Consider the following 22,351-nt stretch of genomic DNA (forward strand, 5'->3'; position numbering starts at 1 on the left):
ACACAGTTAGTAAGAAGGATCAAAGGGTGTGAGATGAATTCTTTTTGCTCATAATATTTTATCACTCATATGAAGCGATGATACACAGAGAGAAATTACTGGTGAATAAAATTTTGAAAGTCAAAGCCACTGAGAAAGACTGTAGGATAAGATTATCAAGGAACTTGAAGATAACATAAAAAACGGCATGAAAAGGCATGCTTTTAAAACAGCGCTGTTTTAAACATTCACTGTAGCAATGAATCTTTGAAACCAAATGCAGAAACAAGTTTCATTATAAGAAATATTCAGAACCATATGTGAAGTTATCCATCCATGATGGATTTTTATTTTTTTTACCCTTGACAAAATCGCTCTATTATTGCTGTTAATTTTTATTTTATCCAATATAACATGCCACAGCATAAGTGATATATACTTTGCAGAAATTTTTGTTCGATCAGATTATTATTTTTTTTCTCTTTGTAACTATGTTGATTGTGTTCTAAGTGCTATAAACTACTGATATTTTTTGTACTGGGATGATATCTACCACAAAGTTCAAGTTAAAGAAAAATAGCTGTCATCAACCTCACAGGATAATATTTCCTTCTCAAGTAATTTTTTTTCTGTGGTTATGATATTTTTGTGGTGCACCCTACTTGATTATCTTGTCTTGCTCTTGTTCAATTCAAAAGTTGTATCTAGTTGACTTCTAAAGACTTGAAGCAGTCTTTCATCTTTCTGCAATTTCATTAAAATTAGCCATGATGAATAGGATCTGGTAGAGTGGTTTTGCCTTTTAACAGCTAAATATCTACTCAGTGAAAAAATAATTTTCAATTACATCAGGATTTGTTTTAGTTTGGAAGTGTTTACACTAATTATAACTAGTATCTCATCATTTGAAAAACACAAATGATATATTTTAAGGATTATTTTTTACTTTTGCTTATGGATGGATTAGTAAATATTAATTTATTATTTTTCAATGGATTTCTGGTCAGTAATTAATAAATATTTCAGTTACTACTCTTTCTTGTTTAGATTATTTTGTAGTCTTAAAATATATGAACTTAACAATTCTGTGATGCATTCTTTGGAACTCTTTTTTTAGAAAGGAAACTATATTTGTATGTTCTGATTTTAGTTTTCTTGTTCATGTTGTGCTATTTCATGACTAAGAGCTAGTTAAATGTAGTTTATTCTGCTGATGGAAGAAAAATGGTTGAAATCTGCAGTAATTTTTAGATTTAGCTGAGAGGTTTTCTCCATGCTTTTAAATATTTGTCATTTTTACAAGGCGGTTTTACTTATGAAATTATTAAACTTTCTACCAGCTGTCTTTGCTACTTGAAATAAGCCTTTTTTGCTACTGTTTAGTAAGGTTTTTAATTAATTTTTTAATGGCATAATATTTTGGCCAGTGAGGTAGAATATTTATTCATTAAATTCTGTTCACTTTATTACTGACTGGGAAAGGAAAGTGGAGATCTTACTTGTCAGTCATCATTTATTGAGAACAGGAAATCATCTTGTCAAAACTTGCAGTTAATGGAAAGAGTACACTCAGGCACTATTACCAACCGATAAAAAAATAATACAGTAAGGGCAAAATGTAAGAGCCTGAGCTTAACTAGAGCTCATCATTTAGTCTGCTTCTGCAGGTACAAAATTTGTCATGAAATTGCTGGTAGTGTGCATTCTCAAGCACTCCTAATGATGGGGTTAGAGCAGTGTTACAGCCTCAGAAGAGACAGACTTTGATCATGAGCTGGCACATGTAGGACATGGCAAAGAGCTACAGAGGAAATATGGTGCTTACAAAAGAAAAGGTGAAAGCCCTTTGGCCTGATCTGCCTTGAGATAAGTATGTTTTTGAAGTCTTTCCCTCTGAGAAATGAAGTGGTTGATGTTGTGTGTCCTTGATGCCAGTCTGCCTCCACTGCTGTTTCTAGGTCAACATCATAAAGAAAGATTTAGAAGGTGCTGGCTGTAGCTCACCATTGATATTGCTTAGCCTATTCAGCCTCTGCTCCATCCATTATATTCTGCCAGTCAGCAGTTCAAACTGGACAGTGCATTCCCATGGCCAGGGGAAAGCAATGACTGTCCAATAACCCACATTTAGCTTTGCTCAAAAGTGTGATTACTGATAGCCTACAGTTATACAACAGAGTCATAGAACATCCTTTACACAACTGTTTGTAATTCTCCTTGCCAGGGGCAGATTATTTCCCTGTAATTCAGGAAATGACCCCTGCCAGTATTCTTGAAAGCCAGAAGCCAATTGATCCATTCAACAGACCTATATTCTATATTTCGCATCCACTGTGGCAATCTCTATTATAAGCTACTTTTTCCTGCATTATAGGGCAAACCAGTCTGTTTCAGTGGTTTTGGTTTTATTACTTTGTGATCTTAGAAGTTACAAAATGAAAGATTCAGTAATATAGACACACAGAGGAGTAAATTAATTTTCCACATAATTTCATTTACCTCCATGGGAAATTAGCTGTCATAAAACTCTATGTACCTGTTTGTGTTTGCAGGATTAAGCCCTGAGAAACCTGACAGTATTCTACAGTTACTTTACTTAATGTACTTAAATGTACTTTGAGCTGTAAATCTGATTTAACATCAAGTTTTTACGGAAGAGATCTTGGGCAAAATTCCATTTTCCATCACACTCCTTTAAAAGCATAGAGAGGATATGGTAATAGGATGTTTTCTTAGCTTTTTCACTTTACCTACCTTTTACCCTGTGGTTGCATGTCTATGTGTACATGTCAGAAGTTATATTAAGAGTTTCATGAGAAGTATTACAAAGAGTTAAAAAATAAGTGAGGTTTATGTAATTCCAAAACAGTTTTAGGGGTAGACATATCCAATGTGTAACAAAGAATCCAACCTCTCTCCAGCTTTGGAAAAGCAGATGAATTTGGCTGTGCACACATTCCACTACTTATTTTGGATCTTGAGGGAAATAGTTGGGGTGTGTCAAAGAGTTCCTGTCAGCAAGTTGAAAATTCAGGACCAGTAATTTGCTGATGTAATAGGCAAACTGTATTGGCTAGTTCCAAACTTCAGAAGAGACCTTTAGGTTGCACCTTAGATAAATTTATTATGCCGTGACAATAAACTGAAAATTTGTCAGTCTGAAAATTACTTTAAAAATAAATTATATCTTTGTCCAAAAACAAAACAAATCAAAGGCATCGTGTACAGGAAAGCATTTCAACGAGTCATAGTAAATTTCAACATTTGTACTTCAGAGTGGGTAAAATACACATTAAGAAACACTAGCCCTGGAAACTATTAGACTGTGTTTATTTTTATTATTTTTTTTATTTTACTCTTAGGTTTATATTGGGTCACTCAAATGCTTTGTCTTCAAACAGCTAGAAAAATATTCAGTAATATCACATGCGAGTGAATCTGGAGATTCCATCTACTTATAAATGAAAGGGTATATGCTGAACTAACTTACAGTAGTTACACCAGCTAAGGATTTTCCTCAAACTGTTCAAGAGGAAATTAGATTTGAACAAGATTATGATGAGAGTATTCATTTTCCTGCATGGCTCATTGCATACTAACACATTAAATAAGAATACAAAGTAGCATAATACTCTAAAAATGACTGTAGCAATCAATATTTTTACATTTGTCTGGGAAAAAATAATGCAAAGTGAAGCAGAAAGTGAGTGAAAGCTATTATGTCAATTCATTCACCTGCTAATGAATATATATGGAGATTTGTTGCAGCCATGCTTTATGACAGCATAAGTATTTACAATAGATTCTCAGAGCTGTCACAAGCTAGTCACAACAAAAAATACTCCAAGTAGTATTTTTTTAAAACATTGTAAGCATTACCAGAAGAGGCTTGCTAAAAAAAAAAAACATATTAAATTACTAAAAATTACATTTCTTTCTTTTCACTGTATGTGCATATGGACTATTTCCCTCATACTCTCTTTAAGTCAATCTGTAAATTGAATTTAAGCAACTCAATTGTATCTCAGAATAGCTCTCAGAAATCACTGTATCAAAGGTACTGACCAGAGAGGAGAGATCAGGAAAAAAAAATTCTTTATATTTAATTTGAACTTTCTGGAACTCTATTACACTGTTATAACAAGATAATGCTAAAATACAGTCACTGACCCAAGAGACCTGCAAAATAAATAGAGAACAAAAAACAAAGAACTTTTGATGTGATATAAGACAGGAAACATAGGCAAGTATTGGGCAGTGGGATTGATAGAGACTTCTGTCAGGTTTTTTCCCACCTGAAGTGTCTCGTAGGCATAAGGATTGGGTTGATTTGCCATTGTGTGCATGGACCCTTTAGGAATCAGAAGACTTAAACTAAAATCATAAGACAAATGAACCACAAAGAAAAAAGAAAATTTTGGCTAAATTTTGGAAAAATTATTACTGCAAAATAAGAAATTTCCAGTCCTGACCAAACTTACCTAAAAGCAAAAGAAAGGAAATTCAAATCTCAAGTACTATTAGTCCAATACATTGTAAGGCAAGAGATATTCTGCAAATTTATAAAGTCAAATATTTCTAAGTAGTACCTAAGTACATGAAGATACAATAATTTTATCTTCAAATGGCTGCATTTTTTTTGTTACCAAACTACACATAATGACAGATCTGTTGTAGGCATGGGATCCAACAAACAATTCAAGCATGTGTTTAACATTAAAAACTTTGGCAACTCCAAAATTTTAACAAATGTTTACCTGTCTCCTTGGATCTGGAGTAATAAAAAAAATGAAGTTAGGTCTTTGAAAATTATTTCCTTCCTCTCCATCATTACAATATTAATTTTTTAAATGAATTTCATGGACAGCATTTAAAAGATTGGAAGGAAGGGTATTTTAGGGAAAAATAAAGTAAAAATAAAGTGCCAAGAGAGCAAACAATGTTGTTCAGAATTATTTATATGATGAATTAAATCTTATGTCACCATTCACTAAAAAAGTGTTTACATTTACTTTAAAATTCTATTATAATATTAAATTTAAATATGATTGCTAGTTACTTGAACAAAATTCACTTTCTTCCTCATCAATATGATTATAAACTAATTTTGCTATAACAGCTTTTTCTTTCTTTTAGTTTTTTTTCCCTTGACTAAAGTAGCTATGGTCTACATGCTGTCAGTGTTCTCACCTCCTGGCCTAAGCCAGTGACTTCCCTGTTTTGGTTCATTCGTTGTCTCTGGTGCTTCATGGCGTCCCTCTGGATATTGAGTGGAGGACAGTGTTTGTACTGTCTGTTGTGGTAATAGCAGCGATAACGCTGACAAATCAATTAAATGATTTTTTCTATCATTTAGTAAAGATAATAATAAATCACCTTGAATCAGGTGATTCCTGATTCCATGTGTTCCAAACTGTTGTTTCCATATCATGAAACTACAGTGTCAGTTTTAACCAGGAAACTTTTTTTTCAGAGCTTGAAGTTTCTAATTCTATCAACTTATAGATGTTACCTCATCCTGTAAATCCTGAAGAAAAGTCTCTGCAGAGGCCTAATTTAGGGGCTAGAAGACAGGTGAAGATTAGCAGGAAAATGCATATCTCTTGGCTTCCAAAATCTATAGGTGTTGAAAGCCTCAGTTCTCTAACATGTTTTTAAGCAGGCTTCCCATCCTCTCATAAATGGGAGGGCGTTCTCAGTTCAGTGACGTTGTCCAGTGTGCTACTGGCAATGCATGCAGTGGTTTGGGCAGCCAGGTTGCCCCCTTCATGAAGTGACAATGGACATGTAGCTGCACTTCAAGAGGTCAGACCAGTCTGTTCTGGTCTGAGCAGAGATTCAGTGCTTCCTGTCTCCAAATCAGTGTGCCATGAAGTCAATATAGAGGCAACCTAGACTAAGGAGGCTTTGCAATTAGATATTTCAGTTAAAAACTCCAGGTTAGATTAATCTGCTGGAAAAATTATTCAAGTTGTCATGGAATAGTTAGCTGTGCAAGCAAAGGACTATATTTGCATCATCTAAATTTAAATGAAGTGCTAGAAATAAAAAAAGTTTTACTACCTAGAATTGGATAGTCCGTCCTTGTTCTGTATTCAATGTAGGACAGTTTCTGGAACCACTCTCAAAGACAGAGAGGCATTTGCTGACTGCACTGAGGTGACTAATGCATTACAGCACCAAAGTTTAATATTAGTAAGTACAAGTGGTGGCCCATGGACATCTGTAAGTTCTAAGGAAGCCAATTCTCAAAAAACAAGAGCATTTTCCATTCTTTCATTTCTCGAGCCAGGCCCAAAGGTACTGAAGAGGCCAATGAAGAATAAATGTCACCCAGCTGACACATGTAGCTGTACTGATGAGTGCTTAGGGGGCCAATATCAAGAACTCTTTGATAAAAGACAGTCACTACAGTTCATCTGCATAATGTAGAATTTCTCCACTCATGTAATCTCACTTTCTGTAGACCTCCTGCTTCCAGCAATACAATGTTTCTGTTGAATGCAGACTATCAAAATGCTAAAAATCCATGCTCTATGTGTGATTCTGCCATTTAGCTTAAATTTACCCTGATGTTTCATATAATCAAGTATTGTTCTATGATTATCAATGATAAAAAAATCACATTTGGAAAAGAAAAACATCCTTTTTTCTGTTCAAGACCTTAGAAGAACTAGAACAATCTATCCAATAATATTTTGATGACAACCTACACTGCCAAAGTTGGACTATGTAATTATATTTAAACCATACATTTTAGTTTTTTTCTTGTATGAAACTTAAAATACCTATTTTTTTTTCAAAATGGATTTACAAAATATATTGAAAGTAGAAAGTAATGAGGGCATTTAAAAAGACAGTAAATGTATTCTCCAGTTAATTCAATCATCAGAAGTTGAGAGATGTGGAGTGGTGGTTTAATTCCAATAGGCAGCTAAGCCCACAGAGCTACTCACTTCTGCTGTGTGAGCAAGCAAAGAAACTTCAGAGCTCTTTCACCACTTCCCATGGGCAGGCAGGTGTCCAGACATCTCCAGGAAAGCAGGGCTTCATCATGTCTGTTGGTTACCTGAGAAGACAAATATCTTCACTCTGAACTTCCCCTGCCCACACTTCCTTCTTGTTCCCCCAGCATTATATGATGACCACAACACTACAGGATCTGGAATATCCCTTGGGTCAGTTGGGGGTCAGCTGTCCTAGCTGTGTCCCCTCCCAAATTCTTGTACACCCCCAGCCTCCTCAACAGTGTGGTGGGATGAGAAGGCCTTGCTGCTATATAAGCAGTGCTCAGCTGAAACATCCCTGACTTACCAACACTGTTTCAGCAATTCCAAAATGCAGCCCCATATCATCTGCATTAAAAAAAAGAGGTCCATTTCCACTAAAACCAGTACACTAGTTCATTGTCCTCTTTTAGTAAAAGTCAACGCTGTGCTGCCTCAGTATGCCTATCTATTAAATAAAGTTGATAACATTTATTCTGTAGTTAATTATGAGCTAGCAAATATAAAAATACTGAGAACAAAGAAGAAATAATAGTGTAACTAGTAAAATACAGAATGTTATCATGTGCCTGCTTATGTGTTAAAGAATTTTAAGGTATTGAGCAAGGTCATGCGGTTTAACAAAAGGAAATTCTCCCATCTGATGTTTCTGAAAGAAACAAGAGCACAATCAAAGCAGCTCCTACTAAAACAATAAATGTCATCCAAAAGCCCCCCCATTTCCTGAGCTGATGGAAGAGAAATGTGTACCAAATGAATTCCTAAAATCAATTACATTAAACTACAGTTATAGATAACATATTCAATTTATGGTTTCAATTTTCTTTGCAGCTTTGTGATATTAATTTTCATTTTGGGTCATGATATTTACTATTACCTATGCAGAAAAATAAAAAACTGGAAAATATGTTTGAATACATATCCCTTGAACATGATGTGCCAAAGTAAAGGATGGTCTGAATTGTTTTACCCACCAGAAAAGGTTACATCACTGGTTTTAGTGCTGCTCCTAGCTAAGGGATATACTAGATTCAACTAAATTAATGTCATTGCTGTATTTATGCTACCATGATGGGTTTTAAAAATCCTACCCATTTCCATGAGAAAGCATGCTGATGAAGAAAACAGAAACTGTCAGAAACACAATGGATTCAAATAGAGTGAGAGAGACCTAATCTGAATGTCCATTTATCTGGCATGTTTCATAGTGATGCTTGATCTTAAGATCATAATTCTGTGTTTTATCAATTGTTTTGGCAGATTAATTCATTGTGACTAGGGCAGTAGCATACATATATATGCTGATTCATGACTGACCTGTAACTCTTCTAACGTATTTGGGAACTGCTATTACTGTGTTTTACTGAGTATTATGAGCAGCATGAAACTAGTTAATACAACAGCTTTTGGTGAAGCAGTCTGAGGTACCCATGGAAACAGAACCTCAAAAATCTGAAAACAGCTTTATTTTTTCTTGCTCCATCCCATTTACCTTTTAATTATTTTCTTGTCTATGCACGAATTTGCTGTTTTATGTGTCCAGGAAAGCTGCTGAGTTAGAAATTTCAGTAATGTGCAAATAAAAAATGTCAGCAAAAACATTAAGTTAGTGTTAAGAAATTAGGAAAGAAATGTTTCTACTGTTTTGGTCACTTAATAGAGAAGTTTTATTAAATGTACTACAATTTAGCTGACTTCACTCATTGTTTTGAAGATAGTCTGTTGTTTAAAATGTATCTTTAAAAGCAAATGTTTCAACTGAGACAAAAATATGGTCCAAGAATGGGCCCCAAAACAGGATTGTTTTTGTAGCATATGCTAGTGTTTATACAGAGTGTAATACAAAATAGGTGACTATTACAGTCCTTCAAATAATAGGTCTTACAATAAGAAATTTCATACATTTTCCATTCAACTATTGTTAGTAGAAATTCACTTATCTGAAACACTAAATCATTGAAAGGTCTTAAAAGTAATTTTCAACCACATTATATTAATACTAGCAAAAGCTTTTAAGAGCAATAGTGTTTAACAAGGACAAACAGACATTAACTGTACATGTTTGATGGGCAAAAAGCCTCTCCTAGTGTTAGAATGCACCATTTGGCAGCAGCATTGCTTTAAGCTATAAATAATATATCTTAAATTTTTTTGTGATGCACAATACTACTTGAAAAATATCATACCTGCTGTAGGGAAGAACAGGGTGTAGAGATTTAGTTCCATTCTGAAAATGGAAATTATTTAATTTTAGTATAACACGGGAAAGTTGCTAAGCTGCAGCAATGCAGTTGCTAAAGATTGTCAACATAAGTTTTTTGTCAGCAGAAAATTTTGCGTGCTTGAGAATACAGAGCTCATGAAAGATTCCTGATTCTTAGAGAATCATCCTTAGAGACTAAAGTCTTCAGATGGGAGAATTCACTTGACCATTACTTGTTCTGTACTCCACTTATATAACAGTGTTAAAAAACAAAAGAGCAGAAATATGCAGACATCTCTGGTTAAACTAAAGCTGTATATTTAGGAGTGAAACAAACCTTGCTTTTTAACTACACTGCATTGAAGGTAAAAATAAGTCATTCACCACAGAATTTGCGTGGGAGCAAGGTTTTAATTGGTGATTTAAGCATAGTGAGTCTTCACCAGGGCCAGTTTCTGCTCACTACAATAATTAGCAGGAAAAACATATAGGAAAAGTGAACAGGAAAAGCTATGTCTGGATTACACTACATGGAAATGCCTGACAAGTCAGACTGTAATCTGGTACAACTTCAATAGCTCAGAAATAACAATAAATTAAGCAGGTATAGCTTAACTATATAACAAAGCAAATTACATTATATTTGGTAGTCTGAGACCAGTGTAGTTGTTTTAGATGTCACTGCTGACCTAAATATATCAATGTAAAAACTGAGTAAGTCATAGCAACACAATAGCTGTATGTGGATCAGCAGAACAGGAAGCTATTGGAAGACAGAAATTCAGCTTTAGTGAATTATATTTCAGTTTACCAGAGAAGCAATTATTGAGAGTGTTCTCTTTGAAAATGTAAACTTTGCAAGGCTTTACTTAAGAGTTTTATGCGTCTTGCATCTTTCCTCATTTGAAAAATTTGATTTACCAATTTTTTTTGTCACTCAAGCTGACTTTTGTATTTTGTTTGCACAGGTCAGAATAGTGGGATGGGATACTCTGTTTGGATGCTGTGGTTTCTTATTTTATTCAAAGAACCACCTGTTCCTTCATGAATGGAAAATATAATCAGTAGTTACTTTCTATATTAAACAAATGTAAAAAGAAAAGATAAGCTATTCATAACTATTCCCACTGCTATGCATTTATTATGGAGATGATGAATGGAAATATTTTTACCATCTTGTGTAAGTCTGTGTTAACTGAAAGCTATTTTTTTCCACATTAAACAATTACAGCTGGAAAAGACAATATATATTGGTTTATAAGCATGTGAAAACATCTTCCATGCTCTTTATAATTCCCCTCAATGTTTTATGAAATCACAGAACTTGTATTTCTGGATCTATTGCTTGATCCAAAGTGTCATAAGTTTTATTTTAAATAATGAATGAATAAAAGTCATACTAGTTTTATACTACAATCATTAAGTATGGATAACCTAAAATGTCCAGGCCATGGCATTTGAATACCTTATTAGAGGATTTTGGTTGCTAGCAGACATTAATAAAATGGCATATGGAAGTTTACTGTGCAGAACAGAACATCAAAGTCCAATACTTTTTTCTGTAATTATTTTATATAAATACTCTTTCCTTGGAGATATTTTTGTAAATCATCTAAGAGGACATGTAAATCTAAACTTCTGGCAAAGTTTATTGAATTTATTTCCCAATCAGTGTCTATTCTGAAGATACTTATTATGTAGTTTTATACATGATTTGATATACTCAAAATATAGCTGGAAGACATTTTATGGGAATAATTAGGTTAGGTCAACTCATTTTTCTTTTCATTTTGTATACTAGTTAGTTATTCTGTAGTGTACCAGATACTACAGGTTTTTTGCCTGCCTTCTGATGTCTGCAGAAGATAGGAAGATAAGAAATTTGATTCCTCTTCCTAAAAGGCATTTTCACTTTTCATTCATTTTCAAATTAAGAAAAGGGGGATAGAAAATCTCTAAAAGTACCATTCATCAGTGGGACTGTAGCACTTTTGTCCATGTAAGCTTGCCTGAAGTTTCAAGATATATAGCAAATATACTGCTGTCATTATATCTAGAATAAATTTTTAGTTATTAAAATCACTTCTGCTACCAATTCAAAACTTCGTTTCTGTAGGTAATCAACAAAATGCTCCCTGTTTGAAAAATGCTCCCATTGCTGTATTTTTTGACACAGAAATGTGAATAACTGTGTACATTTATTAAAGAAAAAAGAACCCTCTGTAATGCTGTAATGGCTAAGTTTTATTTTGGTGACTTTTCTAGGTGTTGATCCCATACTTTATAGTCTAACTTTGAAATGTTAGTCAAAAAAAAAAAAAAAGTGTTTAGAAGGGTGAATTATAAGTGTTAGTTAATTCAACATTTTGGATAGAAAATACTTGGAAGAAAAATATTTTACCATAGCTGGAAATCAGTAAACATTTACTGTTCCCATTTGACAGTGATTCAAAAGGGATCTTTCTAGACTCTAGAGACAGCAATGAAGCCAAATGCTTTCACTGTTTCCAGGGACTAGAGCCCTGAATTGTTTATCTTTATTTTTAAAGAATAATGTCAAACCCTGTGCTCGGTTCAAGTTAGAAGAACTAAGTTCCTCTCTGTCTCATGATACAAATGGTTATTATAATGTTAAGTTATAAGGCCAAGTTATTTTCCCCTCCCTTTTCAAGTTTTGGAAAAAGAATTCATTAATGTGTCTTTCTTTTGCTGATTTGGTTTCTTGTTCTCTTCCACATTAAGAGTAATTACTTTCCCACAACCTGGCTTTTTTTGATGAAGACTACTGTTTTCCAAATGTAAATAGCTATTGATTTGCCAAAAATGGTCTAATTTAGAAGTCTAAGAGAGTTGCACAGCTGGGAAGAAATTCTAAAACTGGCCAAGCCATTCATACTGCTCTTGGCAGTCACAAATGCAAAGTAAAGACTGATTTTTGAACTTGTTTTCCAGTCATTTATTTTTTCATGATTCTGCATGGGTTTAATACTGAGTATCAATTACAAATATATTTTAGAGTATAGATTTGTATTACAATATTAACCATACACAGTGTCTTTTCATATTCAAAATCTCACAGCAACAAATTAATATTTGGTTTTTTTTTTCCCAGATTGGTGGACCTGCATGTTGCACAATTTTGTTAGAGATTCCTATATTAGTGGCCTTATTGATACCATTATGAATATTTTTGAAGGAAGATTAAAGTACTGTTTTGAAGGAATAAATGTGGCACAGTTTCTTCATCTCTGTTTTTAGATTTAAAAGTCAAAATGTGTTCACTATTCTATTGCACAGAAATGAACTCTTGGAACAGCAGAGTTAGCTCAATGTGGCTCTTGGAAATTTAAAACATTTTCAAGTAACTGATGGTATCACAATATGGTCACTATGGAATCAAAAATACTCTGACCTGGGATCCTACAATTGTGATCTATTCTCATATAAGACAGATCTATGGAATTTTCTGATTCTAGTGTTGTAGTACCTATGCCTTTTTAAAATTGTATAATGATCAAACACCAGTCATAGGAATGTTGTGGATAAAATTATGAAAACATATGAATCCCTCTTTCAAGAGTAATTTAGAGGAGCTAATAATTGATATGTACATAAATGAAGACACTTCAATACACATTTTGGAGGATATTCATGAGCATCTGTTTATATCCTTCCTATTTTAGAATTTGGCAGTTGGCTTTAAATATAGTTAGGTGCCTGATAATGTTCTAAGCATCTAACATGTCTGAAATGGTGTCCTTCAAATCCTGGCCATGAAAAATCAGTGAAGCTACGATTCAAAGGATAGCTCAATCCTCAGTCTTGGTTAGAAATCAATAAATATACACTTTGACACACCATGTGGCATTTTTCTTGCTTCTTGGTCTCTTATCCTTTAGAGATGAATCTATAAACCTCATTAAGCATTGAAAGTAGTCAAAAAAGAAACATGGTTATTGTGATGTTCAAGCCATCACAAAGTTCTCAAATTATGCTGAGTGGGTTTCATTACGGGGAGCTTGGTGCCTTAATCTCATATAGAGGGAATTAACAAGTGTTAGCATGCTGGCTCATGGGAAATGCAAATCAACTGATAGAACTGGAAAATAAAAAAGTTAAATTCAAGCTTTCTTCTGGATTTGAGCAGCTATTTCAGTTCAGTGCCTCATAAAATGAGATTGAGAGCTTCAGAAAAAAACGCATTCATGTTTCATTGTTCTACATAACTGTAACTGCATAGCAGCTCAGTTACTGGGCATCAAGAAAATAATTATTCTTTATAAAAAGTGCCTGTTTTCTCTCTTACTGATGACAGTTAGCATGGCATAAGGAATATACTGTTTCATTCAGAGGCAAGTGAGAAGTCCTAAAATCTTAGCTATGGGTTTAGAATGGTCAGCTGGCAAGAAGACTCCTAGGCTACATACATGCTAAGAACTGGGACTAGCCTGGCTATGGTCTCAGGTAGACTGAGACTTGTTTGTATACAAGTACCTTTGAGGTCCAAAATTTCATTCCCAGAACTCCTTATGACTTCTACATTATAGTAGAATGAAATTATTAAAAAAGAGAAAGAGAGAAAGAGAAAGAAAGAGATAAAAACCCCCGTGGTGGTTGAATTAATGTGTTAGAGTTGACCAGTCTTACAAAAGTACTGTAAATCCAGCTTTCCATGGGGCTTGTACATAACAACACACAGGTTAGGATCAGTCCTTTTGCCTTTAGGGATCTCCAACACAGATGTCTACATCTCTTCTCACAAGTCCAGGCCTTCTCTGTAAGAATTGAAAAAAAATTAGAGTGAGATTAATCTGACCCATGTTAGATTACACAATGAAGAAGAACTATGTTGCAATGTACCTCTTTTTCTCCACTAACACAGAGAGGTTTTAAGATAAGCTTAGATGTGGGCATCTTTACCAGGCCCTTTGAATACCACATCCACCCTAGAAGGGAAATTAGCATCAGATCAAATTCACCAATATGCTGGTGGCAAGCACACCTATATATTCTTCAGTGCATTATCTGCAAAAAAAAAAATGCTTTCAGGAATTAGACTGTTACCTGCTTGTTTCCCACAGCTGCTCCAAATCTAGCTGGTTGGCTAGATTGGACACACAGTACTTCCCATCTGTGTGTTTTTGTGTTTGAGTCTAGCTAATCAGAATTAGCTATGTTCACACAGACCTAATATTTTAAAGAATTTAGGCTAATAAGCCTGACTTTGACTGTAACTATCTGTAGATAATTTAGACTCCTTAATTAATTGACCACAATTAACTGACCACAAGAACAATTCTGAAAAAACAGGGAGTAATGACAAGCAGCTGGGTATTGTAACTGAGGGTATCTGAATCTGAAAAATGATTGGCCAGATGCCAAGCTAGGTATTTTCCTTAGCTACCTATGTAATTTTTCACTATTTTCTTTTGCACTTCTTGAGTGGGTGACTGCCCATCAGCTTGTCTGTGAAAAGATTTCCAGTGCAAAGTCTATTTGTGCACAAGGCTGAATATTAGCAGTGATGGGAAGCCCTTGGGATTTAGGTATTGCAGGAATGAACCTTCAGTAACTGTCTATCTTCAAACTACTGGCCTTGGATGGAATGTTGATTACACAATATCATGTATTGATAATTTCATTTTTCTGTGCTAACCTGGTGAACGCATGGATTTTTCAGGTATGGTTTGCTAGGCTTAAAAACTACATTTTCAACAGTACCATTGATGTACAGAAACTATAATTTGTTAATGCTTTTTAAAAGCATCATTTCTTTATGTCTCCTCCTTAGTAACTACCTATTCCACTGTACTTTAAGCTAGTAAAAATCCTTCCAACTTTTGTTCAAAGCACTTATGGCTTGACATTACCAATATGCTCTGATATCTGACAACTTATGTGATGCTGCATTTTGTGAAGGTAAAGTGAAACATAGAATGTAATTATTCAGGCTCAGTTTGTCAAGGAAACAACCATGTTGTGCATCCATAAATGATTGCATCCCAATTCAGAAGTAACCAGACAGAAAGCTGTGCTTGTGTACTGTACTGAGTCTGGGTATGTCAAAGGATAAAATAATTGCTCTGGGGAGTACAGAACATGTTCAAAAGCTTAATTCATTAGTATTGCAATTGCCATACAAGAACGTCAGCAAAGGCAGGAGTTCCTACCGCTATTAAATTCCACAGCTTTCAGGACTGATCATAACATGACAAGGGGAGAGGTAAGACTATATACAAATTTATTTCAGTTTAGACCTGTGACTACACAGAAACTTGTTTTAGATACCTCACACTGTACATCCAGTTGTCTTTTACTGTATTCAGTCTCATTTTTGCAGGCTTATTATGATTGAACAGATAAAGTTTGAGTTAATATGTTCTGCAGAAATCAGCAATATTTTTTTGAATATAGGCCACTACAATTCACCTTAGCTTCTAATATAAGTTGTTTTGCCAAGTGGTTATTTGTACCCGTGAAGCAAAGCCCCAGGACACTACACCATGAAAATAAATTAATTTCCCTAAGTCTGTTTTGACCAAACAGATTTACATTCAGGTTTCTTGGTGAACAGCTTATATATTCTATACTGAATATGAAAAACAGGTTTTGTGCTTGGCTGCTTGGTTATGCTGAAAATGACAGCCATTTAGTAATAGGTCTGTAAGGATCTAAATCATAGAAGTTCCACCTTGATTTTGGATCCGTTTTCTTGGTTTTTTTTTTCCTGTCCTCTTGCATGAGTATGTAAATTGTCATATGTCTTGTACACATTCACAGAAGGACAATACAATATTTTTCATACTGTGACTGGCTGCATTGAAATAACAAGTGAGATGAGAGGCAGTGTTTCTCCACATTACAGATATGGGGCACTTCCGTGTTAGACAGTAATCCCATTGCTGTGATGAGGTTCAGCTGTTCAACCCTTGTGTGCCCTAAGCCTTCTCTGCTGAAGAAAATCCTGGGTGCTTTTTTTAGCTTTGGACCTGTAGGAACACACTAGAAATGCAAACTTTGGTTCTTAGACTTATTCTGTCTATGAGAATTTCAATCCAATTGACTGATCATAAAAGTAATGTTGTCTGAAGTAGATCCTGTTTTGCTTCAGCAGACACAAATACTTCAGTTATCCTATGTTGACAAGAATCTCCCTCTTCTGGCTCACTACTTGTATTTTTTCAAGGACATCCAATATATTTTATACTTGTTTAGTACCTAGACTTTATAGATGTTTTTATAAAACTTTTTTTTGTCTGCTTTTTTGAAATTATAGATAGAAATAAAATAAGAGAAACAAAGCTTAGATATAATTTTCTGCATCAGTTTCAATACCATTTCCTAAGGAATTATTTATGTTCAGGATTATTACATATGGAGGAATGATGGGTCTTTCTCTAAGGTCCATAAATTGTGAATAAGTTGTTACATAGTTGCTGCAGTTACAGACAGAAAATCCAAAAGGGGTATGAAGACCTAAAATTTGTATTCCCTCAAAAGATACAAGAGAAAATACAGGACATGAACACCAGCAACAAAAAAAACCCAACCAATCAAAAAGTAGACTGTAACTGAAATACAAAACATGCAAATAGGTAGAAAATAATGGCCTTTGAGGGAGGAAGGGAGGAAGGGAAGGAAGGAAGGGAAGGAAGGGAAGGGAAGGAAGGAAGGAAGGGAAGGAAGGAAGGGAAGGAAGGAAGGGAAGGAAGGAAGGGAAGGAAGGAAGGGAAGGAAGGAAGGGAAGGAAGGAAGGGAAGGAAGGAAGGGAAGGAAGGAAGGGAAGGAAGGAAGGGAAGGAAGGAAGGGAAGGAAGGAAGGGAAGGAAGGAAGGGAAGGAAGGAAGGAAGGAAGGAAGGAAGGGAAGGAAGGAAGGAAGGAAGGAAGGAAGGAAGGAAGGAAGGAAGGAAGGAAGGAAGGAAGGAAGGAAGGAAGGAAGGAAGGAAGGAAGGAAGGAAGGAAGGAAGGAAGGAAGGAAGGAAGGAAGGAAGGAAGGAAGGAAGGAAGGAAGGAAGGAAGGAAGGAAGGAAGGAAGGAAGGAAGGAAGGAAGGAAGGAAGGAAGGAAGGAAGGAAGGAAGGAAGGAAGGAAGGAAGGAAGGAAGGAAGGAAGGAAGGAAGGAAGGAAGGAAGGAAGGAAGGAAGGAAGGAAGGAAGGAAGGAAGGAAGGAAGGAAGGAAGGAAGGAAGGAAGGAAGGAAGGAAGGAAGGAAGGAAGGAAGGAAGGAAGGAAGGAAGGAAGGAAAATAACATTTCTTTGCCATAGTATGGTGTCCTTTAAGTACCTGTTTTTTCCCAACGTACTATGAGTTGGGAACCGTCTTTATACACTCAACATTTCTTTGTGTGACACAAGCTTATTTTTTAATTATATTTGTGTGGTATTTACCAGAATATCAGTTATTTCTCTTTTACATAATTCTTTGTTAGACTTGGTTTTTTTTCCAGTTGCAGGTATTGCAAGGGATTAAAAGAGAATTTTTGTTTTCTGCTAACAGTACTGAAGTGTTTCTCAAGGGTAAAAAACTTAGAGCCAAGAGGTTAGTTCCACTGAGAGTCAACTGGGAGTGCAAAATCATATTTCAGTATTGCTGCTGTTATCTTTTTGTTGTGTATTGTATCAACTGGACTGGACTGATAATACTAAATTGGAAAAGGAGAAGGTACAGCTGATATTGCTGTATCCTGATGACATGAGATAACACTGAAAATGTGCAGTATGTTCTGATAAGAGAAAAAAAAAAAAAAACCAAGGGTAACTTTTCACATTTGTCCCCTCTGGAGTACAACAACTATTTTACTGGAGTATCAGATTTAGCTGATAATGGTACTTACCTATTTATGTATTTCTTCAGAAGGAATATTTTATCAATACTCTTGAGAGCAGAGATATCCTTTCACTGATATCACATAAATGGAAAAAAAAAAAGTCACCTATTAGCATTTGTATAACTGAATGGCCCAGAGATCAACACAGTGGTTCCAGATTTCATATAAAGAAATAAAAGTGCTGGCAGCAGCCTCCCCTTCTTTCTCATGTCTCTTGAAATTCAGTCTTCCTCTGAAATTCAAGGAATTATCAATTTGTATTCCAGTGTTATAATTGTAGATCTCTCTCTGTAGAGGTGAAGGATTCACCAGAAACAGGGATTTCTTTGTATACTGTTCTCCTTAAAAAAACAAACAAAAAAAACCAAAAAACAACAACAACAACAACAACAAAAAACCACTAAAACTTGGTTCATTTTCTGCATACATATATTAACATTGACTTTGGAAGAAAAAACATGCTTGTTTGATATTTTTCAGATGTGAAGCAAACAGGGATCTTTCTGGCTATGGATCCGTAAAACTATTTGAATTTTTTTCTGCATTTTATTCCAGAGATTTGCAAGTTGGTTATCAGGAGTGCTGTGTGAATGGACACCATGAGATGGTTTATGACTGGGTTATGTTTATTTTGGGCTCCAATCTGACACAATTAGGCTAAGGAAAATAGCACAAGTTTTCTAGCAGTTCAGATATTTCCTGGAAAGACATGTGTTGAGCTGAGAAGTTTTCTAGGAAAATGTAGATCATCTTACTTTTAAAGCCTGGATATATCCAAAAAGAACCTGCCTGACTCTGACCTCAGGAGCAGATTTGCAGTTTTCAGTTAAGTAACTGGGACAGAAACAAGTCTTCCAACCTGAAAATAATATACTAAATTTTTTTGAACACCCTCCTGACATTAATGCTGTATCAAGTAAGAGCACATAAGGGTTAGAACCAGATTGTGATGCATAAGTACACAGGAAGGCATGAATTTACTGTCTTCAATTATTGATTAATCTAATTTAGGTTAATGGACAGAAAAATGCAGAGCAGTGGAAAGGTTTGAGGGAATTTAATAGAATTGAGATTTGTTTAGTTAGCCATTAAAATGTAAATAAACAACTAGTAGAAGTGCCATTAAATGCCAATGACTATTGTAATATGAACAATCATTTTAGATGGAGATTGTGAGTTAGTGGGTAACTTTTCCTTTACAGCAAATCATTTTACTACCTTTGAACAGATAATATAGTTGGTAGGAGTTCCGTGTATGTCTTTGCCACTGTCAGACTAAATATTAAAAAACAAGGAAATAGAGAGATTTTCTGACATAGAGTTTAAAATCCAAAAATTTTGCATCTTGTTTCAGCTTAGTTTTGTATCCTGAGGAACAGATTGACTTAGCAAAATATCTTCCATAGTAGTTAGTGATAATGTTTTATAGTGTTTAGAGTACGGAAATCTTTATGCCATTTCTGTTAAGTCAATGTATTTTTATTTTTCTTTCATGCAATTCCAATTTTAAAAAATCATTTCTCTAGTAAGAAGTGCAAGAGTAGTAAGAGAAAGATGAAAAATCCATGAAGACAATTTAAGCTTTGTCTCACTTATTTTGAAATTTTCTGAAAAAATTTTCTGAAAAGCTTTCATAGCTTTCATTATCTTCAGTGAGTTTAACTGAACTACAGCCTCAAATTTTTGGGCTGAAAACAATCTGGGCATTTCATCCAGGAAATCATTTACACACAGTTTTCCTGTTCTCTATTCCCACAAGTATGCTTAATCTCACCTGCTCATGAAGTCATTAGACTGCAACACCTCTCTGGGTAATTTATTTTATTATTCAGCTGTGTTCACTGTAAAAATACCTCTTCCTCATAGCTAATCTAAATTTTAAATTCCAAGCCATTTTTCTTTGTTTCATGGCTCTGAATCTCTACATGTAGGTTTCTGCCTGGTATTTGACTAGACTATTAAAAAAAAAAAAATAAAGGTGTATTTTTAAGAAAAAACAAATAGGTCTCATTGTATTTTAGTTATAGACAACCTTTCCTGTTTCATTTAAACTCACCATGAAGCCTAGAAACTTCTTTAAAGGCCTTGACACATTCCATGTCTTTTAGAGGAAGGAATGGGATAGTAGTGGCTTATTAATAAATATTATGACAACCCAAGTGCATCTTCTGGCAAAGACATATCAAGGAGAAAGGACTTTAGATGTTGACAGTGAGGTAATGGAAATGACTGGGAGTTACAATACGGAAACAGGCTAAGGACATAAGGAATAAAAGGATTCAGGCAATAAATATAGGAATGGACACAGCAGTTTACCCCCCAAACAAGCAAATAAATAAACAAAAAGTACACAATGTATGAAAATCACCATAAGCTAAAAACCATTCTAATACTGTTTTCTAGTGGATAGTGTGAACATTTTGTTCATTAGCAAGAATACATTAGATCTTTGTTATTGTTTTCTAAATAATGTGACTTTCTCTGAAATATTGTTGATGGCATTCTTAGTACTTCTATGCCATTTTCACATAGAAATTAATTTTTATTTTTCATTTAATCATTTATATATCGATGTCTTTATTTTTAAAATGTCCTGTGTTGGATGTAATCTATCTAAATTACATTCCTTCTCTGTTTCATCTTTTCAGGGATTAACACAATTTATAGTCTTCCTAGATGCTCACACTTCAATTTTTTAAGGGTTTTTTTGTGGGTTTTTTTTGTTTGTTTGTTCGTTTGTTTTCTTCATTTGGCAATCACCTTTAGACTTTTGGTAATTAACATGACAGATACTCAATGGATCCAAAAACTCTTCCACTTTTATGCCTTACAACACCTCTACCTGAAACTACTATTTTTAACCTGAAATTAATAAATTAATATTCCTTTCTCTGTACTTTTCTCTCATTTTTTTTTTTTTTAACCAGAAGAAAAGTAGTAGTGAATAATCATAGGCATTTTTGTTCAGGTAGCAACATATGTGGGGAATGTAATTTTACCCACTTCAAAAGTTTACTGTTCTAATGATTTTGAGAGGCAAGTATAAGAATATTCTTTCTTAGGCACCATATGACAAGGAGAAAATATTGTTATAATAAGGGTTGTTCTGCTATCCATCTTTGTAACACTTAGTGGTGGTTACTGTATGGTTTTAAATTATTCTAAAACATATTTATAGCCTGGCACAAAGCCACACTGTGTCCAGTGCCTTCTTATCAGACCTCTGGTGAGTCAGACAGGACACAATCACTGAGCTGAGTGCCAAGGTTCTGCTGTCTTTTCTGAGCTGTGCGACCATTCTTCTCAAGGGTAAAAGCTCAGCAGAATTACCAATAGAAATTACTTCCACACATAGACATACTACAGGAAGCTACATTTAGAGCAAGAGAAAGGGGACAGCAGGTTGGGCCCAAAGCCTGAGGCTTTCAGAGTTCTTGATGTCTACTTTGACTTCCCCATTGTCATTGCTAAGCCCACAAAACAATATTTTTGAACACAAGCTCTAATTTTCCCTGCAGTGGAGCTAAGAGAGCAATTCCTAGGACTCCACATTTGCTGAAACCCCTTTTCTTATTCTTTTGCTTCCCACTCACATATTTTCTGCATCTTTCAGCTCTGTGAACCTTATGGGGTTCAGGTTCATGACATTACTGTCCTGACTGTCCTTGTTCTCCCATGTAAGAAGCAAGAATTGCTTGGATTGGAGATTTAGGTGCTGTAGTGGTCCCAGTGGAAGCTCCCTTTTTGATTCTCTGACAGTGATATCTGACTATTTTTTTCAATTTTTATGTGATTTTGGACATAGATTTAATCCTTTTTATAATAAAATTTACCCAGAGCCTGAAATAATTGTATCATTAGAAATCCAAAATAAGAAGAGAGTTAGGAAGATGAATTTTTGAGCAAATACTAAATTAATGACCTCATTTAATATGTATTGGGACTTTTAAATGCTGTCTGCTCTCAACTGGTTTTAGAAGCACAGCTGGGGCATTTTAAAGTCATTCTTTACCATTACTAGAGGCTAAAAAATGATTTAGAACAAAAATTTTAAAAACTATATTCTTAGAGGAAAATATTTCTGATTTTGATTGTGGTCTCTCCAGGTAAAAAATTGAGCTATTCCTCATACTTAACATGGTTTATTTATCCAAAAAAGTTTTATTGCCCATGGTTTCTGGTTATATATTTTGTGTAGGACTATATAAATTAAATCACATAGACTTGAAGCGATTATGAAATAATGTAGTAACTAAGATTTCACCATGAAAACATAAATGGTTGAAGAAAAGATTGAATTATCAGAAACATTTAGTATCATTCAGGAAGAGGTCAA

This window comes from Vidua chalybeata, chromosome 1, assembly GCF_026979565.1.
Source record: "Vidua chalybeata isolate OUT-0048 chromosome 1, bVidCha1 merged haplotype, whole genome shotgun sequence".
Lineage (NCBI taxonomy): Eukaryota > Metazoa > Chordata > Aves > Passeriformes > Viduidae > Vidua > Vidua chalybeata.